This window comes from Podarcis erhardii, assembly GCF_964252035.2.
Source record: "Podarcis erhardii genome assembly, chromosome: 14".
NCBI classification, from domain to species: Eukaryota; Metazoa; Chordata; class Lepidosauria; order Squamata; family Lacertidae; genus Podarcis; species Podarcis erhardii.
The window spans coordinates 36,464,992-36,486,088 of record NC_138503.1 but is presented as its reverse complement, the minus strand read 5'-3'; the positions used below and the strand labels follow the sequence as shown (position 1 = coordinate 36,486,088).

General features: G+C 49.1%; 1 protein-coding gene across 3 annotated transcripts in view; it reads right to left on the bottom strand.

The window, feature by feature from the left end:
- Positions 1 to 21,097, bottom strand: part of SBK1 (SH3 domain binding kinase 1) — a 74,841-nt gene that overhangs the window by 32,068 nt on the left and 21,676 nt on the right. The window contains exon 1 of one of the 3 annotated variants that reach the window (XM_081839937.1): positions 5,083 to 5,198. The exons of 1 other annotated variant lie outside the window; for it this stretch is intronic. The gene's annotated coding sequence lies outside the window, so the exon portion shown is untranslated. Of the gene's footprint in view, positions 1 to 4,093; positions 4,115 to 5,082; positions 5,199 to 21,097 lie in introns of those variants that run through there. One more of the 3 variants, XM_081839938.1, reaches the window with a different exon arrangement.

Sequence of the window (21,097 nt, the reverse complement as noted above, 5' to 3'; positions counted from 1 at the left end):
TGAAATGGGTGCAGGACATCCCAGAGTGCGCCTTGAGTTCAAATAGTGCAGTGGCCCTTGGCTCTTGTTGTGTTCTTTGCAGTCACCTAACCTCAGTCTACAAACGGGTGTGGCACAATGTCTCCACGACTTGCAGAAGAGCCAAAGAAAAGCCAGCACTATGCCAACCTAGAGATGTATAAAATGGGTGTGGACAGAGGGAAGATTTCCTTCCTCTCCTATAATACTGGAACCCACCGGGGTTATCCAAAGAAGCTGAAGATTTAGCACAGACAAAAGGATGGACTTCACCACGCAATGCACAATTAAAAGCACGCCTTTGCTCCCACTAGATGTAGACTAGTGATGACTACCAACTTAGATGGCTTTCAAAGAGGATCAGATAAAATTTATTCAGGATAATGGCTACTAGCCATGAAAACCATGTTCTCTTTCCACAATTAGAGGCAGCATCCCTCTGTATGCCAGTTGCTGCAAATCACAAAAGAGGAAAGTGCTGTTGCAACCAGGTTCTGCTGGTCGGCTTCCCATTGAGGCTTCTGGTTCACCCCTGTTGAGAACATGATGATGGACAAGGTGGGCCTTGGGCCAGATCCAGCCGCCAGGGTCTTCTTAGGTTCATAACTTTGCCAGCATCAGTGTAGGAAGGGGTGAAGCAGAAGGCCCCAGGCTCAATCCCCACTATCTCCAGTTGCAAAGGTAGACAACTGGTGATGGGATAGAGCTCAGTCTGAGAATTTGGAGAGGCTGCCTGCCTGCATAGACAACACATGGCTGGACGGACAAAGTCTAAGAAAGAGAGCTTCTTTTAGTAAACAGCAAGGCTACAAAAACTCACTTCTCTTAACCAACATCAGTATAATCAATGATGGAACTTGCAATAGGCCAAGACATTATGCTATTTATATATATTTATTTTACTGATTGCGTTTATATTCCACCAAGGAGCTCAAGGTGGTGTACCTGGTTGTTTCCCCACCCTTTTCGTTTAATCCCCACAACAGTCCTGTGAGGTAAATTAAGCTGAGAAGCAGTGACTGACCCATTGTCACCCAGTGAGTTTCATGGATGGGTGGGGATTTGAACCCTGGTCTCCCTGTTGCTAGCCCAACCCTCTAACGACGACAACAACAACACTGATCACAGAGGAAAAATAGATAAATGGTGCTTCTGAACATTGCTATTTTGGGGTGAGATGCAATCACATTCCGGGAAATGTGGAATTCAAGCCGATTTGGTGCTCTTGCACAACAAACTGCCCTTCCCCATCCCCCATGCACGCAACTGGTTTTTTGCAATAAGGAAAGTGGTAGGGACATACGCTGGAAATTGAGGGATAACACTTGCAACACTGTGTAACCTCCCTGCAAACAAATCAAAATAAAGACTCGGTAAATAGCTGACACCACCCCAAAAACTTTATGCAAACCAATCAGGAGGAATGCTCAACCAAAAAGGTTGTCTGGAAGCGACCAAATGATACAACATACAGCTAATATATACGGATCCCATCATTTCCGGGAATTCATTTCTCTCTTTGGAACCAGAAAGCAGTCGACAGCCATTTATCACACAAAGAAAACAGTGGAAGAGAAGTCAAATCCAAGATGCTGGCAGCTCCAAGAAATGGGGAGAGAGCCCTGGAGCTTTGCTACTGTGTTAAAACAACACACAAAATCTTGCAGCACCTTGCAACCCCTGTCACATGATGGAGGCAGCAGAGCAAGGAACTCTGGGAGGTAGGCACAGTCCCCTTCATTTTTTTCGAATTCGCCAAGCAGCATCAGACATTGAACATATCTGGAAAGAAAAACTCTACACAACTGCCTACCTACCTCCCGGCTGAGTTCAAATAACCAAAGGAAGAATTAACAATAATAATGCATCATGGAACCGAAGTAGAGAAAGGAACTGCAGACCTCAGTACAGTGGTACCTCGGGTTACATACGCTTCAAGTTACATACGCTTCAGATTACACACTCCACTAAGCCAGAAATAGTGCTTCAGGTTAAGAACTTTGCTTCAGGATAAAAACAGAAATCGGGCTCCGGCGGCACGGTGGCAGCAGGAGGCCCCATTAGCTAAAGTGGTGCTTCAGGTTAAGAACAGTTTCAGGTTAAGTACGGACCCCCGGAACGAATTAAGTACTTAACCTGCGGTACCACTGTACTAGGTATGGGCCCCAATTGTGTCCTCAGAACCTATCAAATCTACACTTCAGGTAAAACCAATTTGATATGGTTACTGAGGACCTGAATGGGTTGGGTTATGACCCTCATCCTGAGATGGAGGCAGATTTTATCACAGCAGAACATTCTGGGTAGTGCAGTCCACATTGTGAGAGGCAACTGGATGGTGGATTCTAGTCTGCGGAAGCTTGTGCCATATTGTCCTTAAGGTACCACAAGGTTTTGCTCCCTCAAAGGAACAGAGCTACGCTTCTCAACTGTATTATTATCGCCATCTATTTGCAAAAATTTCTATACCGCCAATGTTTTTAAAAATGGATCACAGTGGTGAACAGCAGAAGATCAACAATAAAATGGCACTAATAAAAGAAATGTGAAATGCACCACAAGTTCATATAAAGCTGGATCACTCCTCAGGGAAAGCCTGGGTGAACAGATGAGTTTTAAACAGGCACCTAAATGCCAATACTTTAGTGCCTGTCAATCAGGAGCACATTCCAAAAGGCAGGGGCCACCACACTAAGGGCCCTGGTCTTAGTGGACATAAGATGAACAAACAGCACTGCTAAGAGTGTCTCTCCGCTGCCAGGAACTGAGAAAGAGATGGCAGCGGAGAGACACAATACTGTGTTCCTAGCCGTTAGGAATGGGTTGAAAATATGGGCAGTGGGTCTGGGGGGTCCACAGATCTTACCCCTCCACCAGATCCAAGCTATTCCTGTCCATGCAGACAAAACCAAGAAGAAAAATTGCAGGACAGGATTGTATCTTATCAGCCTGGTCATCACCAGCAGCACCACTGGAGCTGGTCACCAGCAAATGAATCTTTCCAATAAAGCAATATGTTGGGCTTTGCCCCCCAAAACTTTCTACCTTGAGAGATCCACAGTCTTTTCTCCCGGACCCGTCTGCAAAGGAATGTTGTTGTGCTGCAGAGGATTCTGGGGCATGTTTGAGGATGCACACCAAGTTCATGGAGGGCAACCTTCAGACAAGCAAGGACCCTCCAGAGGTTTTGGACTACAACTCCCATCAAGCCTCAGCCAGTGCATGTTGGGAGTTGTAGTCCAGAATATCTGGAGGGTGCCCGGTTGCTGGAGGTCAATGTAGGGTTCTGGGCAAGTCTCCCTGGTCTCATCATTTCCCCAGGACATACCCAATGGTCTTCTGTGCATTGCATAAGGCTGAGCATGGTGGACAGACTACCTTTTAGAGCTATTTCCCAAGAAAGGGTTAGAAAGCCATTGCAATAAAGCACTGGTTTGGAGCAGGGAGTGCAGCCCAGCAGAAGAGAGCATCTTCTTCCCCTGCAATGGTCCCAGGTTCAGTCCTCAGCACCTCCAGGTAGGTAGGAAGGTGAGTCCCTTGTCTGAAATTCTGGACATACTGAGCCGAGTAGACCAGTGGTCTGGCTCTGTGTATGGCACCTTCCTATGAACAAGCAAACACTCCACAGTAAAGGCATGGAGTAACCAAGGGGAATGTTTTACATCTTAAATTAGTACCACCTCTCCTTCCACGCCCTTCTGCATATTCAGAGAGGGAGAGAGATCTGGTGAAAAGGATGCTACAGAACCATAATCTCTTTCTCTCTCACACACACAGTACATCCATCCTACAACACACTGGCCACTCCCTGTCTGCTTCAGCAACGACCCCAAACAGGTGGGATTGGAATGGGCAGAACACAGCAGCGAGGCTTCTCAAGAGCCCATTGAGAAAAAGAAAGCCTCGATTCCCTCCCCACCACCCACATTGCCTTGCCATCTCTCTCTTCCCTCCCCCCTTACGGGGTGGAGGTGGGGAGAGAGGAAGAAGGGGCACGCCAGACAAAGCCATGTGCATGAATGCATGCGTGTCTGCTGGTGTGCGCGCGGGGGGAAATGCTGGTTACGGGGCTTACCTTCTGCAGATCCCCGAGCTGGGGGGTTTGTGTGTGTGTGTGTGTGTGAGAGAGAGAGAGAGAGAGCGCAAACGAGAAGGGGGTTGTCGTTGTTGTCCTGCATTACAGACGCTCAATATAGTGTGTAGAGGCGGGAGGGAAGGGGGTGTTTTCCAAGCAACGCAGACTATATAAGCTGAGCCCCTCCTTAACAGAGCCCCAGCCCCATATTCAGATAGGGGTGTGTGTGCGTGTGTGCTTTCCCCGGAGAGATCCAACCTCTCCCCATACATGCACACGCACACGCACACACTTTTGCACTTGCGGTGGTGCTGGCGGGGTGTTCACAAAGTACATGCTGACCTTGCGCTAGAAGAATCGCCACCTCCCCACACCCGCACCTTGCCCGCCTGCTCTCGCCATCCCCGCCTGGGTTGCAGCGGGGATGATCCTGGCATCGCCTTTCCTGCCGCTGCAGGTGGAAAGTAGCAATGGGAGGAGGGGCGGCGCACGGGGTGTCGCGGTGGGGGGGCTTCATTGTTCTCAGCTGCGCTTTGTGTTCAAGGTGCCCAAGCGAAACCTCGCCTGGCTGGCGCGCTCCCCTCCCCTCCCCTCCCCACCGCGCCCCCTCCCCCCTCCAGCACCCGAGTCACCTCTCCCAACCCGAGGGGGGAGGGGGAGGTAGACCGAGAGACGTCTTCCTCCTCGCGCACGCTCCTAACCCCCCACCCCATCGCACGCGCCCCCTCCCCAAACTACCCCCCTCCCCTTGCATCTATGCAAGAGGGAGACCCACCCCATTCCAGTTCTCCCCCAACAACAAACCCCCTTTCCATCTCACCTGTCTTGATCCCCCCCCCACACATGCAACCCCCCAAAACCAAGACCCCTCCACAGTCGCTTCCAAGCGTGGGGGAGGGGTCCAGAGCTCCGACCCCCCCCCCAATACATCACATTCCCGCGATGCCCCAATCCTGCTCTTTCCCCCAAGAATCCAGAGGCGGACCCACCTGCCTGGGCGCGGGCTCTTGCCTTCATGTCCTCGCAGACGCGGCGGCTGTGTCGCGGACTGCCGCTCGCTCGCTCGCTCCTCCCTCCGGATCGCGCCGGGCCCTGGGAGAGCGGCGCGCTCAAGGCAGGCGCCCGAGGGGGCTCGCCGCCCGCCGCGGCCGCCTTACTACTGCGCCGCAGCCTCTTGCTGCTGCTGCTGCTGCTGCTGCTGGCCACCGGCGGCGGCGGCGGCGGCGGCTGCTGCTGCTGGGGCGAGACGGGAGCGGCTCTGCAGCACGGGCGGCGAGCACCGGCGGAGACGGCTGCAGCAGCGACAGCCCGCTGCCTTCAGCTGCAGCCCCATGGTCGCCAGCGCCGCTTGCAGCCCGCGGAGCAGGCAGGCATCGTGGCGAGGAAGAAGCAGCGCCTTCCACCCAGCCCAGCCGCGCGCTCCTTCCCCGCCTGGATGGATGGATGGACGCGAGCCCGCCCTGTGGCTGCTCCCTTTTGTTCTGCGCCTCTCTGTAATGAAAGGTCTGTGTGTGGAGCTTCTCCTCGCCTGCCTGGAGAGCGGACGGGGTCTCCCCGGCGCTTCCGCGCTTCGCTCTGTGTGTGCAGCCTGCTTGCTCTGCCTGCTTTGGCGAAGCCGCTTCGGCTCCGCCGGGTCCTAAAGCGCCTCGGGTTCCGCCGCTCTTCCTTTCACCCATTTCTGTCTTGTTTTCTAGGTCAAGCCCGAGCTGCTGCGACCGCTTTGAGCGGCTGCCAAAAGGTTCAAAGGAAGAAGCGTCGGGGTTTAAGGATCAGGGTTAATCTGGTTGCTTTGATATATATATATATATATATATATGACTGGATGCTGTTGTTGGTTAAGTCCTTCTTTCTCTCCGCTTCTAGGGGGCGGGTGTTCCTGAAGCCACGCAAGGGATTTCTTCTACACGTTTGCGTCTCACTTGTGAATGCGGCGGACGCGGGGGGGGGGGGGGGGAATGAAGTAAAAAAACCTCTTAAAAATACCTGACATGCTGCTTTGACATTTGGGGAACTGAAGTGGATTGTGGGTGCAGGAAATTGGGGTGCGGGTGAAATGGGTCGTGACACTTCTCCTAGAGGATCTTCTGGACTTTGTGGAGTGCAGTGGCGTAGCGTGGGGGGCGCAGGGGGGGGCGGCCGCATCGGACGCAACATCTGGGGGGGACGCGCGCTCGCGCTCGCACTCGCAGCTCTCAGCCCCCTGCTAAAATCCACGGGTTAGGGGGCACAAATTACTTGCCTTGCCCTGGGTGCTGACAACCCACGCTACGCCACTGGTGGAGTGGGGGAGGTTTCAGACATATCAGCACAGACGCAAACTGCCCTCTGCTGGATTTGGGAAAATGTGCCTCGGAAAGGGTCGTCCAAAGTACTAGTCCTCATGGCTAAAGAGAAAACCTAGGGACCAACCGAGCTGGACTTTCTTTATATCTGAATTCCAGCAGCTGTTAAAGGCTAGTCAATGCCAGCAACATCCCCCTTCACTTCGACAATCCTACTTCGTGATTGACCTGTGTGTGTTTGTGTTGAATTAATATTTATTTTTCTTGGCTGCAATTGGGAAGAGGGGAGGGCAGACCTTGGTTCTGTTGATATGGAAAATATTATCCTTAAGCGTTGCCGCATCAACTCTCTTGCCTCTTCCATATACAGTGGTACCTCGGGTTAAGTACTTAATTCGTTCCGGAGGTCCGTACTTAACCTGAAACTGTTCTTAACCTGAAACACCACTTTAGCTAATGGGGCCTCCTGCTGCTGCCGCACCTCCAGAGCACAATTTCTGTTCTCATCCTGAAGCAAAGTTCTTAACCTGAAGCACTATTTCTGGGTTTGCGGAGTGTGTAACCTGAAGCGTATGTAACCCGAGGTACCACTGTACTCTCTTTCTCTCCCCCCTTCTTTTGTACACTTGTTAAATGATGCTTCCAGTCATTCCCGCCTTCTGATTCTTCTCTTTTTGGACCACAGACGCCCCTGTGCTTGAAAACAGGACCTGAGCCCAAAAGCAGCCTCCCCAGTTGTGATTCCCAGCAACTTGGCATTCTGAGGCACTGTTGCTCCCACGGTAGAAGTAGCCATGGACAACCTTTCCCTGCTTGAATTTGGATAATCCTCTTTTAAAGCCAGCCAACAGTAGTGCTATATCTGCAGGGCTTAGCTGTCATGGCCAATAGCCTCTGATGCTAACATCACCTGAAAGGTGAGCTCCCGGAAAACTCGTTCAAGGATATTGCCGATCTGGAGAAGGTGAAGAAAAGGGCAACCCAGATGACCAGGGGGCTGGAGCAACTCCCCTACCAACACAGGTTAGAATATTTAAAGCCAAATGTTGGAAGAGTCAGGACAGACAAAATGAAGGACTTCTTCATATAGTAAAATGAAGGAATTTGCTACCCTAAGGCTACACATGAACCAGCCTGGACCCGGCATTCATCATCTGTATATAATTTTATTAAGTTTTCTCTTTAAAATACTCATTTTACATCCTTAAGATATCAATGACTTCCCTCCTTCTCTTTCTATGGTTCATTTTTACATATCATAAATTGCTGCATATTTTACAAAAACTTCACCATTCAGTATTCTATTATTGCACCCATCAAAACTTGTTTACACTGTTGAATTTATCTTAACGCGCTGCCAGCGTTTTCAGCTGTACACAATTATTTCCCATATATACAATAAACGTTTTCCAATCTTCTTTAAACATATGGTCTTCTTGTTCTTATTCTTTATGTTAAGTCTGCGAGTTGTGCATAGGCACAACCAGCATTCATCATCTAAGGTCCTTCTCCTTGCGCCATCTCCAAGAGAGGTGTGAAAATTGGCGACATGAGAAGGAGCCTTCTCAGTGGTGGCTCCCCATTTATGGAATGGCCTCTCCAGGGAGGCACCATCACTGCCTACTTTTAGGTGATAGGCAGGCTTTTTAAGTATACTTTTTAAGTATGCTTTTTAAGTATGGCAGTTTTTTAAGCTTCTTTTTTAGTTGTATACTGGTTTAATTTTTCTATTATATTTTGAGTCACTTTGAGTTCACTTTTTGTAAAAAAAAAGTGTCTAATAAGTGCAATCAATAAAAAAAATGTGATGATGATCTTTGGAGGAAGGACTGTGGCTCAGTGGGTAGAGCGCTCAACTTTGCATGCAGAAGCTCCCCAGTTCAATCCCCAGTCAGAGAGATCCCTGCCTGAAATCCCAGACAGCTGCTGCCAGTCAGTGTAGACAATACTGAGTTAGATGGACCAATGGTCAGACTCAATATAAGGCAGCTTCCTAAATTCCACCAATCTGAATGATTTAAAAAAGGCATTATGCAGATTCCTGGAAGATTAGGCCATCCATGGCTACAAGGCTCTACCGTGACTTTTGGCACCTGAAATTTTTAAGGACCCATGCTATTCTTTGCATTGTGAATCATTTTTATTTATTTTAATCTTGTGTTATATATATATCGATGCAACCAGCCCTGGGACCTTATGGTAAAGGGCGGGTAATACATCTAGATGATGATGATTAACCACAAGCTGCCTCTAGGATGAGAAACACGATACCTCTGAATATCAGTCTGGGGCTCATGAGCAGGAGAGAGCTATTCCAGACTGGAACATTGCAATGTGCTGTACATGGGGCCGTGCTTGAAGACAACTCAGAAACTTCAGCTGGTCCAAAACACAGTATCCAGATTACTGGCTGGGGTTTTGTTTAGATCTCACATAAACCTGCACTGGTAGGCGATGCATTTCTGGGCCCAATTCAAGGTGCTCACATTAGTGTTCTAAAGCCCTAACCAAAGCTCAGTCGGTAGACTTAATCTCAGAGTCGTGGGAATCAAACGTTCTTGCATTGCAGGGAGTTGGGCTAGAGGACGATAGTGGTCACTTCCAATTCCATGAGTCTATGGGCAACCTAGGTACCCCAATACCTGAAAAATTGCCCTCCTTCCCTCCTTGGGTGCTAAGATTGGCAGAGGGGGTGGCTCTGGGTAGTTCTTCCAAGCTCAAGTTCAAGGGTGTTTGGCCTGGGAGAGGGCATCCTCTGTGGCAGATCCTAAGCTGTGGAACTCCCCAATCTGGCATCTTCATTAGACAGCTTTCAGGAAATGCTGAAGACACACCTCTTTCCCCTGGGGTTTGACATCTGTGATGTATATTTTTAGGACCCACCACAGTTGTTTTCAACATTGTGTTTTAATTGTTGTAAAAACCAGCCCTGTGACCTTGAGGGCGAAGGGCCAGTAAACAACAAGATGATAGCTAGCTAGCTAGCTAGCTAGCTAGATATAGATAGACAGATAGACAGATAGATAGAACTCATGTTTTGCTTGTCGGCTTCTGCCTATAGGCATCTAATTGGCCAGAATGTTGGGAAAGAGGGTCTTTTGGACTCAGCGGGGCTCTTCTTATGTTCAACTGAGGGGGAGGGAACAAATTTTCTCAAGAGATTACAAGTAAATAAATGCAGAATGCAATCCAGCTCCATTTAAAATCAGTTGGAGTATTAACTCCTGACTTCATGGTAAGGTGGCTTAAATCTAGATTAAAAACCTATTAAAAGACCATTTAAAAACTATCTGCTCATCATCCACCCCCACAAAATTCTTTCCGGAATAGAAAAACCTTGCATCGCTTGACAAAGGCATACACTGTCCTACACACACACACAAACACACACACACTCCGCCACCCCCCTCCTCTTTTATGTGTTTCTTTAGCTCTCTTTCAAGCAGCTGGAATGCAGCCAAAAGGCTCTTAAAGAGACAGGAGCTCTCAAACACTGGGCTGGGCTTTTGGGGGTGCACAGCGAACGTATGTATGTTTGTGGCACTCCAAAAGTCAAAAATCTGTTCTCTTTCAGTGGCGATAGGGGGAAGCTTCAGGCTTGTGGGATGATCTGCTTTGTTTTTTGCGAGAATCCTGAGCTCCACCAATTCAACAGAGGCTGGCTTAGGGAACACAGTCAAGAGCAAATGATGGCTCAGAGATAGAGCAAGTTACCTACCAAAACTGTTTTCTGCCCTTGAAGCCACCATTGGAATGCAGCCCCCAGAAGGTTCACCAAGTCAGAATCTGGCCCTGGGGTTCAATAGGTTTCCCCCATGTCTGCACCAAGCCATGGTTTATTTAAGTTTTATTTAAACCATGGTTTAAAGTGACACGTGAACTCAAGCTGCAGTCTGTCATTTGATTCCTTTCTCTACAGTGAGATGACAAGCTCCTTAGTCAAGGAGTGTCTGCCTGCATACATGCTATTGTACAGTGGTTCTCAACCTGTGGGTCTACAACTCCCATCATCCTGAGCTCTGGCCTTGCTAGCTAGGGGTGATGGGAGTTGTAGTTCAACAAAGTCTGGGAACCCACAGGTTGAGAAAGGCTGGAGCTTTAAAACATGTTACTTCCCCCACAAAAAAAAATCATGGGAACTGTAATTTATCCTTCACAGAGCTATGGTTTCCGACACTCTTAACAAACTACAATCCCCAGGATTCCTCAGGGGAAGAAATCATGTGCTAGAAATGTATTGTGTTTATGCAGCCTGTGGAGGTGGAAGAAGAATCTCCCTTTCAGGTACCGGTAGTTCCTGGTAATTGTGGACTGCTTATAATTTCCCAAACAACAGAGATGCTTGGCAACCACCCAGTGCTGTCTCCTGCTTTACTTAAGAATCCATTTAACCATCTCCTTTCCAAACATCTATTCTCACAACTGTACACCCCAGCTTCCCTGATTTATTAATTTAAAGGGAGAGGAGAGAATGACATAAGTGTGGCACTTTACAAAGATCAGTGAAATATACTCAGAGTCGCAAAGTGATTTCATGCTCTTTATTCAGCTCATAGTGGTGAGGAGGAATGAATGAATGTCCCCTCAAAGTATCTGCTTTATATACATTATTTACACAATGGGCTGCACATGATTGGCTAATTCCAGGATTCTACTGTAGGCCAATCAGGTTGTGGATTCACTTCTATCTGGAGCATGATTGGGTGGTTCCTGCTAACCAATCATACTGCTGCATTGTTCTAGGACCAATCAGACTGCTGCATTCTGAATCCTATTGTTCTAGGACCAATCAGACTGCTGCCTTTTGGAGCCTATTGTTCTAGGACCAATCAGACTGCTGCAGTTTGGATCCTATTCAACTCAGTACATAACACCCCTCCCCTCTAAGTTCCAGTCCTGCCCGGAAGGTCGCATTCATAGTCCTCAAGGTACGCCGGTGGCCTACGTGTGCGTTGCGGCCTGGGGTGTTCCCTGGTCCGGGGTTCAGGTTCTGGCTCGTGTTCCAAGGATGGGGCTGTTTGGTCTGGCGCAACCGGCTCGCTCAGTCGTGGTTCTGGTTCCGGTGTCCTTTCGGCCTCGCGGGTCCTCTCTGTATTTACTGATTCTGCCTCTCCTGCTTGCCCCTGCTGCTCTATGGGCCTCACTGCCCCCCTGTTCCCTTGGGACTCCTCTGACCTGTCCTCCTCCTCCTGGTTTTCTCCCGGGAATCGTCGCCGTATCTGGTCGCAGTGGCGGCGCCAGCATTGCCCCCCATCTGTTAGCACCTCGTACGACACGGGGCCCGTGACCCTGGTGACTGTGGCAGGTACCCATGCAGGGCCTGCCCCAAAATTCTTTGCGTACACTGGGTCCTGGGCCTCGAAGGTCCGGGGGTTCCTGCCTTCCCCCACCACTACCTCATCCTGAGCTCTATCGGGGTGAAGGCGGTCCAATCTGATTGCAAGGCGCCGACCCATTAGTAGTTCAGCGGGGCTCCGGCCAGTCGTTGAGCTGGGGGTGCTGTGCTGTGCTAGAAGGAATGTGGCAAGGCGGTACTCCCAATCCCCTTGCGTCATGCGGCAAAGGGTGTCCTTGGTGGTCCGCACCATGCGTTCTGCTTGGCCATTGGTGGCAGGGTGGAATGGCGCCGAACGGATGTGGCGGATGGCGTTCTGCACTGTGAAGGTTTGAAATTCTCCTGATGTAAATGCAGTCCCGTTGTCTGAGACGAGAGTGTCAGGGAGCCCGTGGGTTGCAAACAGCCTGCGTAGTACCCGGATGGCTGCGGACGTAGAAGTGGACGGTACCAGTGCGACTTCCAGCCATTTGGTGTAGGAGTCCACCACTATGAAGAATGTTTTCCCCTGAAAGGGGCCAGCGAAGTCCACATGCAGGCGTGACCATGGTGCTCGGGCGGACTCCCAGGACTGGACTGGGGCCCTTGGGGGATCTGGGCGGGATTCCTGGCAGGCCTGGCAGTGTTTGACCCAGGCCTCTATCTCTCCGTCGATCCCCGGCCACCACACATAACTCCTGGCAAGGGCCTTCATTCTTACTACCCCTGGGTGTGTCTCGTGTAGGGCTGTGAGGACCCTTTTGCGGAGGGGCTGGGGAACAACGACCCTGCTTCCCCATAACAGGCACCCCTTGTGGGCTGACAGTTCATGTTTGCGGGTTGTGTAGCCGGCGAATTCTGGCCCGGGGCTGCGGCTGGGCCATCCCCTCCACACCCAGTCCAGGACCCGGGAGATGACCCTATCTTTCTTGGAATGGTGTGCAACTTCTTGTGCCTGAATGGGGCGGTCAGGAAGCAGCTCCAGGCTCATAACCTCTTGTGCAGGTGCTGGGTCGGGGCCTGTTTCCGGTAGTGGTAGCCTGCTGAGGGCGTCTGCATGGCCCATCGCCTTTCCAGGGCGGTGAATCAGTGCATACTGGTAGCTGGCAAGGAAAATTGACCACCTGAGGACGCGAGGAGACAGCACTTGGGGGGTCTGCTTTTCGGGGGCAAACAAGCCAAGCAACGGCTTGTGGTCAGTCACCACGGTGAAGGGCCGCCCGTACAAGAAATCATGGAATTTTTTTACTCCCTTCACGATTGCCAGACCCTCCTTGTCGATTTGCGAGTAGTTCCGCTCGGTTTCGTTGAGTGTCTGGGAAAAGTATGCTACCGGTACCTCTCTTCCATCCGGGAGTTGGTGTCCCAGGACAGCGCCGATGCCATAGGGCGAGGCGTCGCATGCTAGCACCACCGGCAGCCTCTCGTCGAAGTGTGCCAAGACCGAGTTTGAGACAAGCAAGTCCTTGACTGCCTGGAATGCGGCCTCCTGGCGCTGGCCCCACACCCAAGGGGCCCGCTTGTCCAGGAGTCTGTGTAGGGGCTCCGCTACCGCCGCCTTGTGGGGAAGGAAGGAATGGTAAAAGTTCAATAATCCCAAGAAGGCCTGAAGTTCAGTCTTGTTCTTGGGCACTGGGGCATCACAAATGGCCCGTACCTTGTCCCCAGTCGGGTGAACCCCTTCTGCATCCACCATAAATCCCAGAAAGTCCACTTGAGGCACTCCTAGTAGACATTTTTCCCGCTTCACCTTGAGACCCGCCATCTGGAAACGGTGCAGAACAGTGCGGAGGCGGTCCTCAAACTCCTCTGGTGTGGGCCCGGCAATCAACACATCATCAAAGAAGGGGGTGACACCAGGAATCCCTTTAAGGAGAGAGTCCATTAGATTCTGGAATATGCCTGGTGCCACGCTGACCCCGAATTGCAGCCGCTTTACCCTGAACGCTCCTCTGTGCGTCACAATCGTCTGTGCCTCTGCTGTGGCCTCATCTACTGGCAGCTGTTGATATGCTTGGGCCAAGTCCAGCTTGCCAAAAATTTTCGACCTAGCCAGGGTGGCAAGGACATGGCTGACCACTGGCACTGGGTATGCATGGGCCATGAGGGCCTTGTTTATGGTACATTTGTAGTCTGCGCAGATGCGGACCGAACCATTAGGCTTGACGGGTGTGACGATTGGGGTTTCCCAGGGGGCATTAGGCACCGGCTCCAGCACTCCTTGCTCCACGAGTCGGTCCAATTCCTCGTCTATACGGGGTTTCAGGGCGAATGGGACCCGGCGGGCCTTGAGCCTGACTGGTCGTACTGCGGGGTCAAGCTGTAGAGCAATGGGGGGGCCCGTATACTGTCCCAATTTCCCATCGAAAACCCCCGGAAACTCCTTGCATATGGCGTCCACGTCCACTTGTAAGCTCATGTGGTTCACCCCGGTGATGGCTAGTCCCAGTGGTCCAAACCATGCCAACCCCAGTAAGCTAATGTAGGGGCCCTTGACCACAAGCAAGTCCAGTTGCCGCGTCCGCCCTCGGTATTGCACCCTGAAGGTCCCCACCCCCATTGTGGGGACCTTACGTTTCTGGAAGTCCCGGAGGGTGAATGGGGCCGGCCTGAGTTTGGGACCCCCAGTAGGACACAGTTTCCTTAAGGTCCTTGCCGAGATTATGGATAGAGTTGAACCCGTGTCAAGCTCCATGCGGCATGGGGCCCCCTCTATCTGTACCTCTACATAAATTTTCTCTACGTTGGGGTGGGGCAACTGGTATACCTGGAAGTCTGTGAGCTCCGTCGAGTTGCCTTGGTGCGTTGGGCCCCGGGACCTGGGGCTCTTGGATTGGTCATCTGATGCCTGGCTTCGGGTGGGCCGAGCCCGACACACCCGGGCGATGTGTCCCAATTTTCTGCACTGCCTGCACTCTGCGTTGCGGAAACGGCAGGTCCTCCTCTCGTGACTTTCTCCACAGCTTGCGCAGTTCCCTCCTTCTCGTCGAGGCAGCTGTGGTATGTGGGCTGCTTGAGTGCGCTGCTGTACTCGGTGCACCTCCTCCCTGTCGGATCCCGAGTCGTTGGTGAGGTCTTCGTGGTGGACCCTCGGTTGGGACGGCTGGCTCAGCCGTGCCTCTTGCGTCGACCTCTCAGCAGCTTCCGTTGCCAGGGCCTCCTCCAGAGCGACCTGGAACGTTAGGTTCTTCTTAGCGTAGAGGCGTCGTTGCAGCTTCTCATCCTTCAGGCCACCGACGAGGCGGTCACGAAGCATGTTCTCCAGCTCTGAGAAGTTGCAGAACCGGGCAGCTTGGCGGAGAGAGGTCACAAACCCAGTTATGGTTTCCCCAGGGGCTTGCCGCTTTGCGTAGAAGGCATTTCGACGAGCCACCACTGAGGGCTGTGGCGAAAAGTGCCCCTTCAGCTGTTCCATTATTGTTTTGTATGGAACAGTAGCGACGTCTTCAGGCGCAAGGAGAGCCCGGGCGATTTCAAATGTCTCCTCTCCGCAGACGCTGAAGAATATTGCCCTCTTCTTGGCGTCTTCTTCATCGGTGACCCCTTTGGCTTCTAGGAGGAAGGTGAAACGGGAGGCGTACGCTTCCCAGTCTCCAGATGCTGGGTTGAATGGCGAGAAGCTGCTGTCAGTTGCCATTCTGAGTTCCTTGTGTCCCGGAGCTGAAGCCTGGATACACGGTGCGAGGCAGCGGTGCGGCAGGTGGCGGTGCTGCGGTGCTGTGTGTGGCAGTCAGCTCAGCGGGATCCCACCTTCGTCGCCAGTGAAATATACTCAGAGTCGCAAAGTGATTTCATGCTCTTTATTCAGCTCATAGTGGTGAGGAGGAATGAATGAATGTCCCCTCAAAGTATCTGCTTTATATACATTATTTACACAATGGGCTGCACATGATTGGCTAATTCCAGGATTCTACTGTAGGCCAATCAGGTTGTGGATTCACTTCTATCTGGAGCATGATTGGGTGGTTCCTGCTAACCAATCATACTGCTGCATTGTTCTAGGACCAATCAGACTGCTGCATTCTGAATCCTATTGTTCTAGGACCAATCAGACTGCTGCCTTTTGGAGCCTATTGTTCTAGGACCAATCAGACTGCTGCAGTTTGGATCCTATTCAACTCAGTACATAACAATCAGGTACGAAAGCTCCCTGTCCTAAAGGGGTGACCATCTAAAATGGACCTTAACAAAGAATGCAGACTGTATCTGTGGTGCTTTTTAAAATTAAGTGTGTGTGTGTGTGTGTGTGTGTGTGTGTGTGTGTGTAGAGGAGGATTTCCATCTGGACCACAGGGCATGGGGAACTTTAACTCCTTCTTTCCCCCATCACAGATCCACCACAAATCACCTGCTTTAAGCTGTATTTAGCTAGTGGAAGATGGTGATGAATTTGGAACTTTTCAAGGGGCTGGTAGCTTCTTTGGGGAAAGTTACCCTTACAAACCACAATGACTGTGTTTATTAAAAAAAAAAATCATAGCAGGCAGGAGGGCAACAAAAATTGACCTCTCCATCAAAACCTTCTGGTTTCTTTTAAAAATAAATAAAAACAATAACCAGCAACAACAACAACAACCACAGTTGTATTTGTAATGATGTCATTAGCACCAGTGTAGTGCAGTGGTTGAGTGTCAGACGAGGACCTGGGAAACCAGGGCTCAAATTCCACACTCAGTCACAAAGCTCATTTGGGTGGCCATGGGCCAGTCTCTCAGCCTAATCTACCTACTTGCCTACCTACCTCAGAGGGTTGTTCTGAAATAAAAATGGGTAGGGGAGGAAAGAACCATACACACCATCTTGAGCTCCTCGTAATAAAGAAATGAAAAAAAAAATATCTAGTTTCTCCCTTAGAATTCTTTATTTTATGTAACAAAATTTATCTACCACTTGATTGTAAGGAAACATCTAAGTGGTTTACTAAAAAATATAAACTAAAACATTAAAGCTCTAAACGGCCTCGGCCCAGTATAACTGAAGGAGCGTCTCCACCCTCATCGTTCTGCCCAGACACTGAGGTCCAGCTCCGAGGGCCTTTTGGCGGTTCCCTCACTGTGCGAAGTAAAGCTACAGGGAACCAGGCAGAGGGCCTTCTTGGTAGTGGCGCCCACCCTGCAGAACGCCCTCCCTTCAGATGTCCAGGAAACAAACAACTATCTGACTTTTAGAAGACATCTGAAGGCAGTCCTGTTTAGGGAAGTTCTTAACATTTAATGTTCTATTGTGTTTTTAATGTTCTGTTGGAAGCCATCCAGAGTGGCTGGGGAAACCCAGCCAGATGGGCAGGGTATAAATAAATTTTAATTAATTAATTAATTAATTAATTAACATTATTGATAGATACCAATTAAAAATGGTATTTAAAAACATTCAAAAGGCGACTAGAACCAACAGTAGCTAAAAATAATTTAAAACTCATGTTCATATCCTACGTAGCTGGATAGGCTTGCCTGAACCAAAATGTTTTAAGCAGATGTTGCATTGAAACGAAGCGGTTTTAGCAACAAGGTTAAAATGAATTTGTAAAAATAGATTGATAACAGATGAAAATATAAAGTTATAATGTGTTAAGATATTGGATTAAAATCAAAACAAAGAGGGAAAGGATTTGCTGAACTAAATAATCTGAATTGGAATACAGAAAAGGGAGGTGTGAGGGAGTCAGGGAAATAAGTAAAGGAAGTATAAGGTATGAAAAGATGGATTTGTTTTTAAGTGTGTTTTTTTTCTCTTCTTCTGTATTTTGCATTTAGAAATTTTTTCCTTGTATTTTTGTATTTTTCTTATTTCGTTTTCCTTTTTTTTCCTTTTCTTTTTGTCATATATTATGTAACCTTTTTTGCTCTGTAAAACCTTAATAAATATATTTAAAAAACAAAACAAAATGTTTTAAGCAGGAAAAAGAATACAGTGAAGAAGGTCTGATGTCAACAGAGCTGCCTGATGTCAACGGAGGTGCCACACTAACGTATTGCTTCTTTCTTTGTTCATGTGTTCATATGATTTTAATAAACTCATTTCAGCAAGATTGAACATGGTACCCTGTCATATTACCCACCAAGAAACATGTACCTTGCCTAAAGATAAGCAGCATTCATCCTGCCCTGACTAATTTGAGCCACCCTCCACCCTAGCTCAGTGTTGTCTGCACTGATTGCCAGTGTCTCTCCGGGGGTTTCCCCAAGCCTGCTGGAAATACCAAGGATTCAACATGGGACCTTCTGCATGCAAGGCATGTGCTCTACTACTAACCTGACCTTCACTTAGGACTGGAAAAATTGGAAACTGAAATTGACAGATTCACTCATGTCTAATTACAGGGAAGTCTCATGGAAACCATGGATGCCACTGATTTCAAGGAGACTTTGTGGCTAGATCAGATTCAGCCTCTGGCATTGAATTTGAATTTGTTCCCAGAATTCTCCTCGGCAAATATTGATGTTGAATTTTCTCCAGGTAGTCTCTGAATACAACTTTTGCCAAAAGTCTGGAATCTCTGTTTCACATCCAGGGATATCTGATCTCACTCTTTCTAAAACTTGACATTTCATTTCAATGTTTTCCATCGGCAGCATTTAATCACTGGCCCGTTTTGAAGGCTGATCGCTAAAGAATTGATGCTTTTGAATTATGGTGCTGGAAGAGACTCTTGAGAGTCCCATGGAATGCAAGAAGATCAAATGCTTCCATTCTTCAGGAAATCAGCCCTGAGTGTTCACTGGAAGGACAGATCGTGAAGCTGAGGCTCCAATACTTTGGACACCTCATGAGAAGAGAAGACTCCCTGGAAAAGACCCTGATGTTGGGAAAGATGGAGGGCACAAGGAGAAGGGGACGACAGAGGATGAGATGGTTGGACGGTGTTCTCGAAGCTACGAACATGAGTCTGACCAAACTGGTGGAGGCAGTGGAAGACAGGAGTGCCTGGCGTGCTCTGGTCCATGGGGTCACGAAGAGTCGGACACGACTAAATGACTAAACAACTACAACCTTATGATATTTACGATGCTTGCCCAAATCAGAGAACGGAGAGATTCTGGGAAGAGTGAATCAGCTTGGGATTTTGAAGCTAAAATTCCACAAAGTACAGATTCAACTATTGAATTCAGAATATGAAGGGCAAAGTCATTTGGCAAATTGCTAATGCTTGTGAATACTCACTCCAGCTCTTAGGCCTCCTCCAGATGTCCTTTTCATTGTGCACTCGTGATGATTTGCGTTTGTGTTGGTATCAGCGTGGTCACATGTGCTTTGAGTTTCGTTTGTGTCTGCAAAGGTTTTGCAGTAGTAATACTGCTTTATTCCTAGTCAGTGCAGATCCCGTAACTTCCTGCTGAAATCCCAGAACATTTTATACCACAGAGATTCTGGTATCTTTTTGCCCTGCTTTTGCTGAGCTATAACACGCCTCAGGACAGCACTAACGTGGTAGGCGAGGAGGAAGTATTTCAAAACAAGCTCAAGCAGAAGACGTCCACTACTAATGCTTTATTATTCTGTCAAGGGCCCTTAGACAAGCAATCCTTGGGCAGTTCAGATGTTCCTGCCTCACTACCAGGGAGGGGTGGCAGGGAGAGAGGGACAGAAGGAGTCAGTTAACAGCCATTCCCATTCAAAGAGTATTGTGGTTGGCTTGGTCATGAGGTTTGCACATGTTATGGGAATGCAAGATAAGGAATGCTCAGGACTTACTCAAAGAACAGGACTGGTACAGAGAGCCAGATGGAGGAGAAGATGCAAACTGCCTTATACCCAGCCAATCTATGTGTCCATCTCTCTTATTGCCTGCTCTGTCTGTCACGTACTCTCCAACATTTCTCTGATGAAAATAAGGGCAGCCTATTCCATAATGATGACAACAACAATTTGATTATTTATACCCTGCCCATCTGACTGAGTTGCCCCAGCCACTCTGGGCGGCTTCTAACATATGTAAAAACATAATAAAACATTAAACATTTTTTTAAAAAAACTTCCCTATACAGGGCTGCCTTCAGAGGTCTTCTAAAGGTTGTATAGTTACTTATCTCCTTGGCTCAGGGGGGTTCACATAACTCCAACATTTCTCCAGTGAAAATAGGGACGTCCTAAGGAAAAGTGGCTTCTGAAAATCTGAGATTGTCCCTGGAAAATAGGGACACTTGGAGGGTCTGCTGTCAGAGGCTTTTCAAGGCTTCCACTAACGCCATCACCCTGCTTCCTGGTTTTTGTTTTTTTAAACTGGAGATTCCGGGAATTGAACCAGACACCTTTAGTTTGCAAAGCAGCTGCTCTGCCACTGAGCTACGTCTCTTCCCAGAGCACTTTAAAGAACAAGGTACAAGATAAGCCTTGCTATTATATAATCATTCTCTTCTCCAAGCTGCCTATGATTCAAACCATTCAAATTCCCTGTCTCCCCTTCCCTTCCCATCTCTCTATTTAAAGCTCTCCTCTTGTCTCTTTTTAGGTCAGGTAGGATGAGTAATGGTAAGGAAGGCTGCTGGAGGAAAAGGTGGTTTCATGATTCAAGCACATGCACCTGGCACGCTCATTTCATCGAAGGATATGCCTGGCACCCAAGTCAGAACAGCTGCTCCTTGGGCTCACAGTGGTCTTACACAGGAACAGAAGAGGCGGTCTTTCAGAGTCAAGCCATCTAGCTCAGACGTGGGGAACCTTTGGCCTGCCAGGTGTGGCTGAACTACAACTCCCATCAGCCCAGCAAATAGCCAGGGATAATGGGAGCTGTAGCTCAGCAACACCTGGAGGACCAAAGGTTCCCCACACCTGGCCAACAGCAATATTGTCTGCACTGGCCAGCTGCTTTCCACACTTTCAGGCAGGAGTATCTCCCAGCGTGACCTGGAGATATCAGGGATTGAACCTGGGACTTTTTGCCTGCCAGAAAAGAGGTTCTGTGGTCTGTCAAAAAATAGCTTTCCACTCCTCGTGGTTGTGAATTAAGGGCAGAAGCAAATGGAGACATAGGAAGCTGCCTTGTACAGAGTCAGACCATTGGTCCATCTAGCTCAGTGTCATCTACACTGACCACCAGCAGATCTCTGGGGTTTTTGAGTTTCCTCAGCTCTTTACCCTTCCAGAGCTACAATTTACAGAGCGGTTTAATAATCAACCCCTCATTCCCAGGGAACTCTGGGAATTGTAACTCGGTGAGGGGAATAGAGGGGTCTTCTGACAACTCTCGGTACTCTTAACAAACTACAGCTCCCAGGATTCTTTGGGGGAAGCCGTGACTGTTAAAAGTGGCAAAGGAGTGAGGATGAATTGTAAGTTCACATATTTTGCAGTTTCCAAAACTATACAAGAACCAAAAGACAGCCATCCTTTGAAATCCACACACCTCCAAATTTGGCAATGCACTTCTCCAGCGATGTAATGTGTACCAAAATGAATATGCTAGGGTAA